Source organism: Lutra lutra, chromosome 4, assembly GCF_902655055.1.
Source record: "Lutra lutra chromosome 4, mLutLut1.2, whole genome shotgun sequence".
NCBI lineage: Eukaryota > Metazoa > Chordata > Mammalia > Carnivora > Mustelidae > Lutra > Lutra lutra.
Window position 1 is genome coordinate 88232470 of NC_062281.1, and position 16393 is coordinate 88248862.

At 39.0% G+C, this 16393-nt stretch overlaps 1 pseudogene; it reads right to left on the minus strand.

Annotated features, from left to right (window-relative positions):
* Window positions 1–9657: 9657 nt before the first annotated feature.
* Window positions 9658–9923, minus strand: LOC125097314 (guanine nucleotide-binding protein G(I)/G(S)/G(O) subunit gamma-5-like; annotated as a pseudogene).
* Window positions 9924–16393: the final 6470 nt, after the last annotated feature.

Below are 16393 nucleotides of genomic sequence, written 5' to 3' on the forward strand. Positions count from 1 at the left end.
TCTTGTTCTTTCTCCAGCTCCTTTAGGTGTAGGGTTAGGTTGTGTACCTGAGACCTTTCTTGTTTCTTGAGAAAGGCTTGTACTGCTATATATTTTCCTCTCAGGACTGCCTTTGTTGTGTCCCACAGATTCTGAACCGTTGTGTTTTCATTATCATTTGTTTCCATGAATTTTTTCAATTCTTCTTTAATTTCCTGGTTGACCCATTCATTCTTTAGAAGGATGCTGTTTACTCTCAATGTATTTGGGTTCTTTCAAATTTCCTCTTGTTATTGAGTTCTAGCTTCAGAGCATTGTGGTCTGAAAGCATGCAGGGAATGATTCCAGTCTTTTGATAATAGTTGAGACCTGATTTAGGACCAAGAATGTGATCTATTCTGGAGAATGTTCCATGTGCACTAGAGAAGAATGTGTATTCTGTTGCTTTGGGATGAAATGTTCTGAATATATCTGTGATGTCCATCTGGTCCAGTGTGTCATTTAAGGCCTTGATTTCCTTGTTGATCTTTTGCTTGGATGATCTGTCCATTTCAGTGAGGGGAGTGTTAAAGTCCCCCACTATTATTGTATTATTGTTGATGTGTTTCTTTGATTTTGTTATTAATTGGTTTATATAGTTGGCTGCTCCCACGTTAGGGGCATAGATATTTAAAATTGTTAGATCTTCTTGTTGGACAGTTCCTTTGAGTATGATATAGTGTCCTTCCTGATTTCTTATTATAGTCTTTGGCTTAAAATCTAATTGATCTGCTATAAGGATTGCCACTCCTGCTTTCTTCTGATGTCCATTAGCATGGTAAATTCTTTTCCACCCCCTCACTTTAAACCTGGGGGTGTCTTCGGGTTTAAGAATAGTTTCTTGTAGGCAACATATAGATGGGTTTTGTTTTTTGATCCATTCTGGTACCCTGTGTCTTTTGATTGGGGCATTTAGCCCATTAACATTCAGGGTAAGTATTGAGAGATATGAATTTAGTGCCATTGTATTGCCTGTAAGGTGACTGTTATTGTATATTGTCTCTGTTTCTTTCTGATCTACTACTTTTAGGGTCTCTCTTTGCTTAGAGGACCCCTTTCAATATTTCCTGTAGAGCTGGTTTGGTGTTTGCAAATTCTTTCAGTTTTTGTTTTCCTGGAAGCTTTTAATCTCTCCTTCTATTTTCAATGATAGCCTAGCTGGATATAGTATTCTTGGCTGCATGTTTTTCTCATTTAGTACTCTGAATATATCATGCCAGCTCTTTCTGGCCTGCCAGGTCTCTGTGGATAAGTCTGCTGCCAATCTAATATTTTTACCATTGTACGTTACAGACTTCTTTTCCCGGGCTGCTTTCAGGATCTTTTTTTTGTCACTAAGACTTGTAAATTTTACTATTAGGTGACAGGGTGTGGACCTATTCTTATTGATTTTGAGGGGGGTTCTCTGAACCTCCTGAATTTTGATGCTTGTTCCCTTTGCCATATTGGGGAAATTCTCTCCAATAATTCTCTCCAATATACCTTCTGCTCCCCTCTGTGTTTCCTCTTCTTCTGGAATCCCAATTATTCTAATGTTGTTTCATCTTATGGTGTCACTTATCTCTCGAATTCTCCCCTCGTGGTCCAGTAGCTGTTTGTCCCTCTTTTGCTCAGCTTCTTTATTCTCTGTCATTTGGTCTTCCATATTGCTAATTCTTTCTTCTGCCTCATTTATCCTAGCAGTGAGAGCCTCCATTTTTTATTGCACCTCATTAATAGCTTTTTTGATTTCAACTTGGTTAGATTTTAGTTCTTTTATTTCTCCAGAAAGGGCTTTTATATCTCCCGAGAGGGTTGCTTTAATATCTTCCATGCCTTTTTCAAGCCTGGCTAGAACCTTGAGAATCATCATTCTGAACTCTATATCTGACATATTACCAATGTCTGTATTGATTAGGTCCCTAGCCTTTGGTACTGCTTCTTGTTCTTTTTTTTGTTGTGAATTTTTCTGCCTTGTCATTTTGTCCAGATAAGAGTATATGAAGGAGCAAGTAAAATACTAAAAGGGTGGCAACAACCCCAGGAAAATATGCTTTAGCCAAATCAGAAGAGATCCCAAATCGTGAGGGGGGAGAAAGGGGATAAAAAGGGGTTCAGAAAGAAAAAAAAAAAAAGAAACTATTAAAAAAAGAAAGCCAATAAAAAATATAAAAAGGAATATATATATATATTAATATAATATATATATTATTATATATTATATATATAATATAAATATATATTAGATAAACTATTTAAAAAACGTTAAAAAAAGAAAACGGTAAAAGTTAAAAAAATTTAGCAGAAGAAGAGAAAAAAAATTGAAAAAGAGAAAAAAAAATTAAATTAACTGCAAGGCTAAAGAATCATGGGGAGAAAGCCATGAGTTCCGTGCTTTGCTTTCTCCTCCTCTGGAATTCTGCTGCTCTCCTTGGTATTGAAACTACTCTCCTTGGTAGGTGAACTTGGTCCTGGCTGGGTTTCTCATTGATCTTCTGGGGGAGGGGCCTGTTGTAGTGATTCTCAAGTGTCTTTGCCCCAGGGGGAGTTGCACCGCCCTTACCTGGGGCCGGGCTGAGTAATCCGCTCGGGTTTGCTGGGTTTGCTTTCGGGAGCTTTTGTTCCCTGAGCGCTTTCCGTAGAGCTCCGGAGGAGGGGAGTGAAGATGGCGGCCTCCCGGTCTCCGGCCCGGAGGAGCCGAGAGCCCGGGGCCCCACTCCTCAGTGCGCCCTCAGAGAACAGCGCCCAATGACTCCCGTCACCCTGGCCTCCGGCCGCGCTCCGAGCTGACCGAGCCTGCGACCGGTTCAAGGTAACCCCGAGCTGAGAGTCACTCCTCGGCTGTCTCTGTAGCCGGCTTCCCTGTTCTAATACCTGTGAGCTCTGCGACACTCAGACACCCCAATCCTTCTGTGACCCTGTGGGACCTGAGGCCACGCTGACCCCGCCCGGGCTTCACCCCAGTTAAGCCTCTGGAGCGATGTCCCTCAGCGGAACAGACTTTTAAAAGTCCCGATTTTGTGCTCCGTTGCTCCGCCGTTCGCCGGGAGCTGGCCCCTCCCCCCGCGGTCTATCTTCCCGTCGCTTTGGATTCACTTCTCTGCCAGTTTTACCTTGCAGAAAGTGGTTGATTTTCTGTTTCTGGAATTGCTGTTCTTCTTCTCTTCAATCTCCCGTTGGATTTATAGGTGTTTGCAATCTTTAGATAAGCTATTTAGCTGATCTCCCGCTACCTGAAGTAGTCTCAGCTGCTACTTCTCCGCCATCTTGACTCCTCCCTCTGTACACATACTTTTTGTGTCAGTCTGCCCCTTGCTTTTTTTCATTCAACAGTAGATTAGTAGAATAGGGAAGAAGATAGATTCTGGAGCCAGACTGCATGGATTCAAATCACAACTTTGTCACTTACTATTTGCATGATCTAAATTATTGACCCTGCCTTAGCTTCAGTTGCCTCCTTTATTAATTGGGATTATAGTATACCTGTATACCTTAGGTTCATGTGTGGATTAAATGAGTTAATTTAGAACAGCACCCTGCACATACTGTAAAAGGGTATAAAGTCACATGATTGCTTGTCACTATTTCTCAATAATGTACTAGTTCTCCCACAGTCTCCTTAGCCATTTCTAAATTCATGGCTGTAGATTGCTTTGATTTTCACTCTTCCAAATAAGATTTACTTGCATATTTTTATATATGCTTTCATATACACATGAACAATAGTTTCTCAAAGGTAGAGAGGATATAAAATTGCTCCATTTATCATTTTATTTAAAGGTTTTTTAGGGGAAAATATAATGAGTAGATATCTGCCTTCTGTTTCTTCCACCTGTTGCTTTTAGCTCTTACTCCTTGGGAAGCCTGAGCCATGTAGCCCCTGTGTAGTAGTAGACCTTAGGTTCAGATTAACTTTGGGGGGGTCACACTTGGGGGAAGCTTGCTAAGCATTTATATACAATAATTAATTTAATTACAATGATGTAGGTGTCATGACTATCCCCACTTTACTAATGAGGAAATGGAGGCAAAATTACTCAAGGTCACACAACTGTAAGTGGTGGATCCTTTGTATAGGTGTGAACATTGAATCAGTTCATATTAGGTTTCTTAATATTCTTTTCAACATACAGAAAACATTCAACTGATGTTAGCATTATTCTAGGGTTAATAAGTGATTAATTATTATTATTACCATTACCCTTACGACCCTCAGATTGTGATAAAGCCTATCTCTGGAAGTTCATTTCATTTGTCTTAACAAAATGATATGAAACTGTGGTTTCAAGCCTTGGTTGGCCAATCTCTTTTACTCTTTTCCATAGCCACAAGCCCCATTCTTAAACTTTGAGAAAGTTGCTATAATTAGCGCCTTGGTTTTTGCTCACAGGTAATATATATACACATATAGTTAAATGCAAATGTAAATGCACATAAGTTTTCATTTGTGATGGGGGCCAGTAGGTAGGGAGTTGAGTTGTGCTGTGTGCCTCAGAGAGAGTAATGGGGGCCTATACCTGGCCATTGAGGAGGACAGATGGGCTGGCTGGAGATGCTGGAGAGTTGGAAGCAGACTATAAAAAGAATTCCCTTCTGGAGAGAATGGCAGCCATGGACACACTGAGCACTACTGTGGGGAGAAGCTGGGGATACCAAGATGAAGAAGACCAAGCCCCTGCCCTCCAAGGTTTACATGGTAGTCTAGAGGAAAGACATGTTGATAAATGTTTGCACCATGAGGTGACACACAGGGACACACTCTAGAGGCAGTTAAAAGTGTGGTGGGGTCTTACTGGCCCTAGGATCCTTCAGAATATATCATAAGGAGAAAAGGGTGGGCAGGAATTTGAGGCAAAGGGAGAGGGATGGGTGAAGGCCTGGGTGTAACACAGCAGGGAGTGTGCAGGCCACTGTAGGGCCTGACAGGGATGGGTCTGTGGTGTGGTGTACATGAGGAGGGAGGGGTGAGTCATCATGAAGGGGTCTGAAAGCCTTGTTAAGGAATTTACTTTTAAAGGATATGGGCAGTTACCAAGTTTTTTAGAAAGGAAAGAAGAATGATTATATCTTAATTGTACAAGCTGTTTCTTCAAATAGTGGCACCCTGAGGAAAAACTGAGCTGCCTTGAGGTGGGAGTGGGCTTGTGGGGGAGAGAGCACAGTGGGAATGGGGTCCAGACAGGGGCTGGCATTGGCCTCCAGAAATGTTGGAAGGTGAATCTTAGAACCATGACTGAGTTTGACTGACTACATTGGCCTGTCTGATAATTTCATGCAGAACAAACAAATAAATCATCAAATACCTTTGCCCTGACCAGTAATCACAGAGCTATTTCATCTAATCTTCAAAATAACTTGTGATTTTGGCATCATTGTTACTCCCATCCTGCAGCTGAATAAATGAAGGCTCAGGGAAGCCAAGGAATTGGCTTCAAATCCCATAGTATGTGAGTGCCACTGTTCATTTGGCACAGTCCACTACTCCTTTGTTGCCAAGAACATTCCCAAAGGGAAGTGAGTGCAGAAAGGAGCAGTACACAGAGACGACTCATTCTGTGGTAAAATGGTCTCACAGGGCACCATCTGGTGTGTGAGGAGATGTCCAGGTGTTCTTCTGAGGAAAAGGGTTGTGGGAGACCTGAAGAGCTACATGTTCTCCAGGTTGTTCCCTCCTCCCAGGGTAGAGGCAGTAGGTAAGACCTCCAGGGTTGGCCAGGGCGAGGAGCTTGTTTCTTTCATCAGGAGGGAATGACTGGATCAGCACAAATCCATCATCGCTTCTGGAAAAACTGCTCCCAGGACATGCCTTGACTCTGCCAACAGAGCTTGGCAGGGCAGTTTGGCAACATGGCCCCTCAGGTGCTGCCTTTCCTCTGCAATGTTTTGGTGACAAGAGAAAGGGATTTCTTAAGTGCTCAGCTGTAAGAATAAGTGGGTGGAGGGGGCAATGGTGAAATGGGAGTACAACCCCACCCCACCCTGCAAGGCTTTCTGGTGCATCAGGACCCTGGGGCTTGGCAACTCTGCAGACAGTCGCACCTCTGAGTTCAGGGAAGTGGGATGCCTTTCATGCTTTAATTCTTTGGTTCTTCAGATACAGGCATGCCTCATTTTATTGAACTGTGCTTTATTATGCTTTGCAGATATTGTAGTTTTAATAAATTGAAGGTTTGTGGCAACTCGGCATGGAACAAATTTATTGGTGCCATTTTCCCAACAATATTTGCTCGATTTGTGTCTCTGTTAGTAATGCTCCCAATATTTCAAACTTTTTCACCATTATTATATTTATTATGGTAATCTATGGTCAGTGATCTTTGATGTTACTATTTTAATTGTTTTGGGACACCAAACACCATTTCATATAAGATGGCATACTTAGTCATAATGCTGTATGTGTTCTAACTTGTGTGTGTGCTCCACTGACAAGTCTTTCCCCTGCCTCTCTCCTTCTCCTTGGAACTCACTATTCCTTAAGAAACAAAAATACTAAAGTTAGCTAATTAATAACCCTACAATGTCTCCTAAGTTTTTAAAGGAAAGGAAGAGTCACATGTCTCCCAATTTCAAATCAAAAACTAGAAATGACTGAACTTAGTAAGGAAGGCTTGTCAAAAGCCAAGATAGGCCAAAAGCTAAGTCTCTGGATTCAGTTAGCCAAGTTGTAAATGCAAAGGAAAAGTTCTTGAAGGCAATTGAAAGTGCTACTCCAGTGAACACACAAATGATAAAGCAAAACTGTCTATTTGCTGACATAGAGAAAGTTGTAATGGTCTGGAGAGATCAAACCAGCCACAATAATTCCTTAAACCAAAGCCTAACTCAGAGCAAAGCCCTAAATCTATTCATTTTTGTGAAGGCTGAGAGAGGTGAGGAAGCAGCAGCAGAAGAGTTTGAAGCTAGTGGAGGTTGGTTCATAAGATTTAAGGAAAGAAGCCATTTCCATAATGGCTGATGTCAAAGCTGCAAAGTTATCCTGACAATCTAGCTAAGATCATTAATGATGGTAACTACACTAAATAACAAGTTTTCAATGTTGATGAAACAGCTTTATATCAAAAGAAGATGACATCTAGAACTTTCATAGCTAGAAAGCTGGAGTGCCTGGCTTCAAAACTTCAAAAGACAAAGTGAATCTCTTATTAGAGACTAATTAAATAGCTGGTGATGTCAAGTTTAAGTCAATGATCATTGACCATCCCAAAAATCCTAGGGCCCTTAGGAATTACATGAAATCTACACTGCCCAAGCTCTAGAAATGGCAAAATAAAGCCTAGGTGACAGCACATCTGTTTACAAAAATAGTTTACTGAATATTTTAAGGCCACTCACTATTGAGACCTATGGTTTAGAAAAAAAAAAAAGAAAGAAAAAAAAGCTCATTGACCATGCTCCTGATCACCCAAGAGCTATGATCATTATATACAACAATATTAATATTGTTTTCATGCCTGCTAACACAACATCCATTCTGCAGCTCACGGGTCAAAGAGTAATACTTGCCACAGACAGTGATTCCTCTGATGGACCTGGACAAAGTCAATTGGAAACCTGGAAAGGATTAGCCATTAAGAACATTCATGTTTATGTGAAGAAGTAAAAATATCAACATTAACAGGAGTTTGGAAGAACTTTTTTCCTACCCTCATGGGTGACCTTGTGGGGTTCAAGACTTCAGTGGAGGAAGTAACTGCAGGTGTGGTAGAAATAGCAAGAAAATAACAAGAGAATGAGAATTAGAAGTAGAGACTGAGATGTGACTGAATTGCTGCAATCTCATGATCAAACTTGAATGGATGAGGAGTTGTTTCTTAGGGATGAGCAAAGAAAGTAATTCTTTGAGATGGACTCTACTCCTGGTGAAGATGTTATGAAGACTGTTGAAATGACAACATGTACACTGGATTTTTTTTTTAGACAATAATATTGCAGACTTAATAAACTGCAGTAAATATAAGTTTTAGTGTCTACATAACTTTTATATGTACCAAGAAATCAAAAAATTCATCGACTTGATTTATTGCAGTATTAGATTTATTGGGGTGGTCTGGAACTGAACCTGCAATATTTCTGAGGGATGTCTGTGCTTTCATTTACCCTACACAAGTGTCAACTGCACTGACAAGAGTTTTACAAGGACCTGATTTTATCTCTGCAACAGTCATGAGAAATAGGAACTGTTGTCTCCATTTAACAGAGAAGAATGTATCATGTACATTACCATGAATGTCCATTTGATGCCATGTTGATTGCCACTCTGTGCACACATACAGATGCTGTTCTGGATGCTGGGGAGAAGCAGAGACCAGGACCACAAGGACCTAGTACAGGGCACTAGGAAAGCTGTTCTAAGATTGTGTGAGATAATGTGTACAAATGTGTTTGCTAGATCATAAAATGCCACATGCCTCAAGGGACATCCTGGCAGGAATAAAGGCTCAGTACACTATGGAAGTTGGATAACACTATACCATTTAAATCAGAGAGCTTAGAATACCTGTCAGTTGTGACTGTCCCACCATAGCCTTCAGCTGGGAGGCTGGTGGTCTTGGCTTCAAGGTCCTAGAGGTCAGAGAGAACACTATGCTAGTTGCCCAATTTTCACAAGCTATGAGGAGAAATCCTCTCCACTCCACTCCCACCCCCATCCTGTTCATGTTCCAGCTCCTTCCACAGTGCCTGTTCTGGGGCTGGGAGAATGTTCAGCAGAGAAAGGCCTAGAGCCCTGGCACTCCTCACCCTGTTGTGGGGCTGGGTACTCCTGTTCTTTTGGTCATGAATCCCTGTCTGGACTTGTGCTTGAAGTTCTGAGAAGCACAGACACAGGGAGAATGCTCTGGAGGGTATTCATGAATTAGCTCTGAATTCATAATTTGTGTTTGTGATAAACTGTCATCTCCTGTTGACATGAATGCTTTAGTAAAAAATTGTTTATTGTATTATATTTTATTTATTAATATACTGTTCCTAAAGCCATAGCAAAGGGTACTTATGTTGCAAGTTTTGTGAAATGGAAATAGAAAATCACAACCAAGGAAAGGAGACATCAGATATGGGAATCAAACGGAATAGTTTTTCTTGATCATTTTGAAACAATGAACGAAATATGTAACTTTCTACTATAAAGGCAGTGCATGTTTTCTTAGAACATTTGTAAAATATAGAATGCATCAAAAATAAAAATATTCTGTTGGCCTAAATTATACTTGTGTTACTTTAGAGAATACAATTCCTTATTTTATTATTATTATTATTATTTACACTAGGTATTTTATTGTATGCTGCTGTCAGTGTATATAAAATAATTACCCTTGTGAAATAAAAATTTATGAAAATTGGGGCACCTGGGTGGCTCAGTGGGTTAAGCCTCTGCCTTTGGCTCAGGTCATGATCTCAGGGTCCTGGAATTGAGCCCTACATCGGGGTCTCTGCTCAGCAGGGAGCTTGCTTCCCCCTCTCTCTCTGTTAATTAAATAAATAAAATCTTAAAAAAAATAAATTTATGAAAATTCAGAGAGTTAGATGTTCGGGACCGACAAGAGAAGTTTATATGTATGGCACCTGTTATAAGTTTTTGTACAGGCTTCAAATTTAGTTCTCCTTTAATCATTCGCTGGTTTGTTCAAAGTGCTTTAGAAAACAATCCAAAGATTCCTTTTATTACAAAAAGTAACAGACTTTCCTGGGTCTGAAGGGATTCTTGCTTAAAGATACTCCGGTCAGCAGGGGGTCATGTTGAGCATTTTGCCGACAGAGTTGTCTCAAATCTGTAGCTGCCTGGGAAACCTCACATAGTGGAGCCTGACTTCCAGCTGGAGCTGTTAAACAACTTTCTTCATATTGGCAGTGCTGGAGGAACCAGATATGGCACTCACTAGATCCAGGCAGACTTGTGAGTAAGTGGATGGGTTGTGCCTTGGGTCCATGGGGCCAGAATGCGGGGCAGCGCAGCCCATATTTATTATTTTAAAGTCTACTTTTTCCCTTAACAACATATTTTTATTTTTCTCCAGCATGGCTTAATGATTAGTTGTACCTCAATATAGTGAATCATTTCTCCACTGCTGATAATTTACATTAATTTACATTAATAAGTCATTCCTCTGCTCTTATAAAATTTCTGCAATAAACACCCTTATACATAAGTTTGTGAATATTGCCAATTATTTTCTTAGCCTAAATTCCTAGAAGCAGGATCCCTGGGTCTCAGCACATCCATTACGTTTTATCCACAGGCAAGGACACAGGCTCTGGAGTCAGATCACTTGGGATTAATATCCAGCTCTGTCACCTGCCAGCTGAACAGCCTTTGAAGATCTTGCAGGATCAAGTTTCCTCCCTCGTGAATGCGGATATTAACAGTACCTCCTTTATTGAATTGCTATGACACCCAAGTGGCCTAATACATGGTAAGCCCTTAGATCCTGGCCTAGCCCACAGTAAGCACGAAATTCTTGGCCATCATCATTATTATTGTAGTTACATGTGCCAACTTGTCCTGAAAGAGTGTCCCAATTGTAACTCCCACAGGCATTGTTGTATGAAAACATTCATCTCCACACACCTTTGTCAATGCTGTGTATTATCATTCCTTTTACTATTTCATTGTTTGCCAACCTGATAAGCAAACTAGTTGCTTTAATTTTACTTCTTTGATTACTAGTGATAAACATTTTCTTTTGATGACTTGGTATTTATTTATTCATTAGGAGTTTCTTTTTTTTTTTTTTTAATTTTTTTAATTTTTTTCAGCATAACAGTATTCATTATTTTTGCACCACACCCAGTGCTCCATGCAATCCGTGCCCTCTACAATACCCACCACCTGGTGCCCCCAACCTCCCACCCCCCACCCCTTCAAAATTCTCAGATCGTTTTTCAGAGTCCATAGTCTCTCATGGTTCACCTCCCCTTCATTAGGAGTTTCTTATTCGTGATTTTTTTTGTTCTGCATAAATCGCTTATCTTTTTCATTATGGGTTTCTTTAATATAGTAATAATGTATATTAACTTTTTGCTGGTCATATATGTTGTAAATCTATTTTTCCAGGTTTTTTTGTGGTATTTAATTTTGTTTCTACTTGTAGATACATAAATTGTATTTTTTTGTTGCTCTTGCTTATTATGCTTCTGTACTGAAAAGACTAGCATGAGATAAATGGTCTGTATTACTCCAATTTTTAAAAGTATTTTCTTACTTACTTTTTGAATTCAAATGAAATTAATTTGGAATTGTTATAGTTAAATTCCCCACTTTTTGTTTATTAATTAATTAATTAATTATTATAGACTAAATATATATTTGGTTTGTTCCTTGGTTGTCTACTGTTTGCAATTAATCTCTGTCTTTTCTTATGCTTGTATAAGTTTTGTAGCTTTATAAGTTACGTTAATATCTGTTGATATAAGTCCACTTTTCACTAATTTTTTAAAAAACATTTTCTCAGCTATTATCATCTGATTATTTCCATAAATAAACTCTGGAATAATTTGTTACTTCTAAGAAGAATAATGATTTTGATTAATATTCCATCCATTGTATTAATTAACTTGAGGAGAATTGATGTTTTTACTCTTTGTACTTTCCTACCTGGAAACATGAAAGTTACTTCTTATTTAATCAAGGAATTTAAAAATAAATTGTTTCAGATTTACAGAAAAGTTGCAAAGATAGGGCAACATTTCTGTTTACCCTGCACACAGTTTTCCCTATTGTTAATGTCTTGCATTATTGTAGTACATTTGTCACAACCAATGAACCAATATCAATACATTTTACTATCAACTAATATCCATACTCAATTTGACCATCTCATTTGTTTACTCCTAGTGTCCTTTTTCTGCCCCAGCATCTCATCCAGGATACCACATTAGTCACCTTTTTCCTTGGGCTCTCTAGACTGTGGTAGTTTCTCAGACTTTCTTTATTTTATATGACCTTGACCACCTTGAGATGTGCTGGTCAGGTAGAATATTCCTCAGTTTAGGTTTGTCTGACTTTTTTTTATGATTAGAGTAGACATTGTTTTTAGGTCATGGGCATTAGAGCAAAAAGGAAATCAGAATAAGTACAGAGGTCTTGTTTTCCTCAAGGAGACTTTTAAAAATATATTTTTATTAACATATAATGTACTATTTGCCCCAAGGGTATAGGTCTGTGAATCATCAGGCATACACATTTCACAGCACTTGCCATAGCACATACTCTCCCCAAAATCCATAACCCAACCACTCGCCAGCAACCTTCAGCTTGTTTTGTGAGATAAAGAGTCTCTTATGGTTTGTCTCCCTCCCGATCCCATCTTGTTTCATTTTTTCCTTCCCTACCCTGCCTATCAAATTCCTCATATCAGAGAGATCATATGATAATTGTCTCTCTGATTGACTTATTTCACTCAGCATAATACGCTCTAGTTCAATCCATGTCATTGCAAATTGTAAGATTTCATTTCTTTTGATGGCTGCAAAGTATTTCATTGTGTATGTGTGTAATATACATTATATATAATGTATATGTATATGTATAATTATAAATACATATATATAATGTATATAAATAAATTTATATATACATTTATATAAATAAATTTATATATACATTATATATAAATGTATATATATATAATTTATATATATGTATATATATAATTATACATTATATATATTTATGCCACATTTGTGTATATATATTATAAATAAATATTTATTTATTTATTTATATCACATCTTCTTTATTCATTCATCTGCTGATGGACTTCTAGGTTTTTTCCATAGTTTGGCTATTGTGGACATCGCTGCTCTAAACATTCAGATGCATGTGACCCCTCAGATCACTACATTTGTATCCTTAGGGTAAATACCCAGTAGTGTGATTGCTGAAACATAGGGTAGTTCTATTTTCAACATTTTGAGGAACCTCCATGCTGTTTTCCAGAGTGGTTGCACCAGCTTGCATTCCAACCAATAGTGTAGGAGGGTTCCCCTTTCTCCACATCCTTGCCAGCATCTGTCATTTCCTGACTTGTTAACGTTAGCCATTCTGATGGTGTGAGGTGATATCTCATTGTGGTTTTGGTTTGTATTTCCCTGATGCCGGGTGATGTGGAGCACTTTTTCACGTGTCTGTTGGCCCTTTGGATGTCTTCTTTGCAAAAATGTCTGTTCATGTGCTCTGCCCATTTCTTGATTGGATTATTTTTTCTTTGGGTGCTGAGTTTGATAAGTTCTTTATAGATTTGGATACTAGCCCTTTATCTGACATGTCATTTGCAAATATCTTCTCCCATTCAGTCAGTTGTCTTTTGGTTTTGTTGACTGTTTCCTTTGCTGTGCAAAAGATTTGATCTTGATAAAGTCCCAATAGTTCATTTTTGCCCTTGTTTCCCTTGCCTTTGGCAATGTTTCTATGAAGAAGTTGCAGCAGCTGAGGTCAAAGAGGCTCCTGCCTGTGTGCTCCTCAAGGATTTTGATGGATTCCAGGCTCACATTGAGGTCTTTCAACCATTTTGAGTCTATTTTTGTGTGTGGCATAAGGAAATGGTCCCGTTTCATTTTTCTGCATGTGGCTGTCCAATTTTCCCAACACTATTGGGAAAAGAGACTGTCTTTTTCCATTGGACATTCTTTCTTGCTTTGTCGAATCTTAGTTGACCTTAGAGATGAGGGTCTATTTGTGGGTTCTGTAGTCTGTTCCATTGATCTATGTGTCCTTTTTTTGTGGCAGTACCACACAGTCTTGATGATTATAGCTTTGTAATAGAGCTTGTGGTCTGAAATTATGATGCCACCAACTTTGGCTTTCTTTTTCAACATTCCTCTGGCTATTTGGGGTCTTTTCTGGTTCCATATAAACTTAAGGATTATTTGTTCCATTTCTTTGAGAAAAATTGATGTTATTTTGATAGGGATTGCATTAAATTTGTAGATTGCCTTAGGTAGCAGAGACATTTTCACAATATTTTTTATTCCAATCCATGAGCATGGAACATTTTTCCATTTCTTTGTGTCTTCCTCAATTTCTTTCATGAGTACTTTATAGTTTTCTGAATATAGCTTCTTTGCCTCTTTGGTTAGGTTTATTCCTAGATATCTTATGGTTTTGGGTGCAGTTGTAAATGGGATTGACTCCTTAATTTCTCTTTCTTCTGTCTTGCTCTTGGTGTATAGAAATGCAACTGATTTCTGTGCATTGGTTTTATATCCTGACACTTTACTGAATTTCTGTATGAGTTCTAGCAGTTTTGGAGTGGAGTCTCTTGGGTTTTCCACACTAAGTATCATATCATCTGCAAAGAGTGAGAGTTTGACCTCTTCTTTGTTGATTCAGAAGCCTGTTGTTGCTGTTGTTGTCTGATTGCCAAGGCTAGGACTTCTAGTACTATGTTGAATAGCAGTGGTGATAGTGGACATTCTTGCCATGTTCCTGACCTTAGGGGAAAAGCTCTCAGTTTTTCTCCATTAAGAATGATAGAATGATGGGCTTTTCATAGATGGCTTTTTATGATATTGAGGTATGTATCCTCTATCTGTACACTGTGAAGAGTTTCAATCAAAAAAGACTGTCAAATGCTTTTTCAGCATCTATTGAGAATATCATATGGTTCTTGTTCTTTCTTTTATTAATGTGTTGTATCACATTGATTGATTTGCAGATGTTGAACCAATCTTGCAGCCCAGGAATAAATCCCACTTGGTGGTGGTGAATAATCCTTTTAATGGACTATTGGGTCCTATTCGCTAGTATTTTGGTGAGAAATTTTGCATCCGTGTTCATCAAGGATATTGGTCTGAAATTTTCCTTTTTGATGGGGTCTTTGTCTGGTTTCAGGATCAAGGTAATGCTGGCCTCATAAAATGAGCTTGGAAGTTTTCCTCCCATTTCTATTTTTTGGACCATTTTCAGGAGAATAGGTATTAATTCTTCTTTAAATGTTTGGTAGAGGGGCGCCTGGGTGGCTCAGTGGGTTAAGCCGCTGCCTTGGGCTCGGGTCATGATCTCAGGGTCCTGGGATCGAGTCCCACATAGGGCTCTCTGCTCAGCAAGAAGCCTGCTTCCCTATCTCTCTCTCTCTCTGCCTTCCTCTCCATCTACTTGTGATCTCTCTCTGTCAAATAAATAAATAAAATCTTTAAAAAAAAATAAATGTTTGGTAGAATTTCCCTGGGAAGCCCTCTGGCCCTGGGCTCTTGTTTGTTGGAAGATCTTTGATGACTGCTTCAATCTCCTTACCAGTTATGGATCTTTTCAGGTTTTCTATTTCTTCCTGGTTCATTTTCTGTAGTTTATATGTCTCTAGGAATGCATCCATTTCTTCCAGATTGTCAAATTGGCTGGTGTATAGTTGCTTAGAATATGCTCTTACAATTGTTTGTTTCTTTTCTCTTGGTTGTGATCTTTCCTCTTTCATTCATGATTTAATTAATTTGGGTCCTTTCTCTTTTCTTTTTGATAAGTCTGGCCAGGGGTTGATCAATCTTATTAATTCTTTCAAAGAACCAGCTCCTAGTTTCATTGATTTGTTCTACTATTCTTTTGGTTTCTATTTCACTGAATTCTGCTCTGATCTTTATGATTTCTCTTCTCCTGCTGGGTTTAGGCTTTCTTTGATGTTCTTTCTCCAGCTCCTTTAGGTGTAGGGTTAGGTTGTGCTTGAGATCTTTCTTGTTTCTTTCTTTTTTTTTTTTAAGATTTTATTTATTTATTAGACAGAGAGAGAGAGATCACAAGCAGGCAGAGAGGCAGGCAGAGAGAGGGGAGGAAGCAGGCTCCCCGCAGAGCAGAGAGCCCGATGCGGGGCTCAATCCCAGGACCCTGAGGTCATGACCTGAGCCGAAGGCAGCGGCTTAACCACTGAGCCACCCAGGCGCCCCTCTTTCTTGTTTCTTAAGAAAGGCTTGTATCACTATATACTTTCCTCTCAGGACTGCCTTTGCTGTGTCCCACAGATTTTGAACAGTTGTGATTTTATTTTCATTTGTTTCCATGACTTTTTTCAATTCTTCTTTAATTTCCTGGTTGACCCATTCATTCTTTAGAAGGATGTTCTTTAGCCTCCATGTATTTGAGTTCTTTCCAACTTTCCTCTTGTGACTGAGTTCTAGCTTCAGAGCCTTGTGGTCTGAAAACATGCAGGGAATGATCCCAGACTTTTGGTACCAGTTGAGACCTGATTTGTGACCCAGGATGTGATCTATTCTGGAGAATGTTCCATGTGCACTAGAGAAGAATGTGTATTCTGTTGCTTTGGAATGGAATGTTCTGAATGTATCTGTGATGTCCATCTCATCCAGTGTGTCACTTAAGGCCTTTATTTCCTTGTTGATCTTTTGCTTGGATGATCTGTCCATTTCAGTGAGGCGGGTGTTAAATTCCCCTACCATGGTTGTATTATTTGAA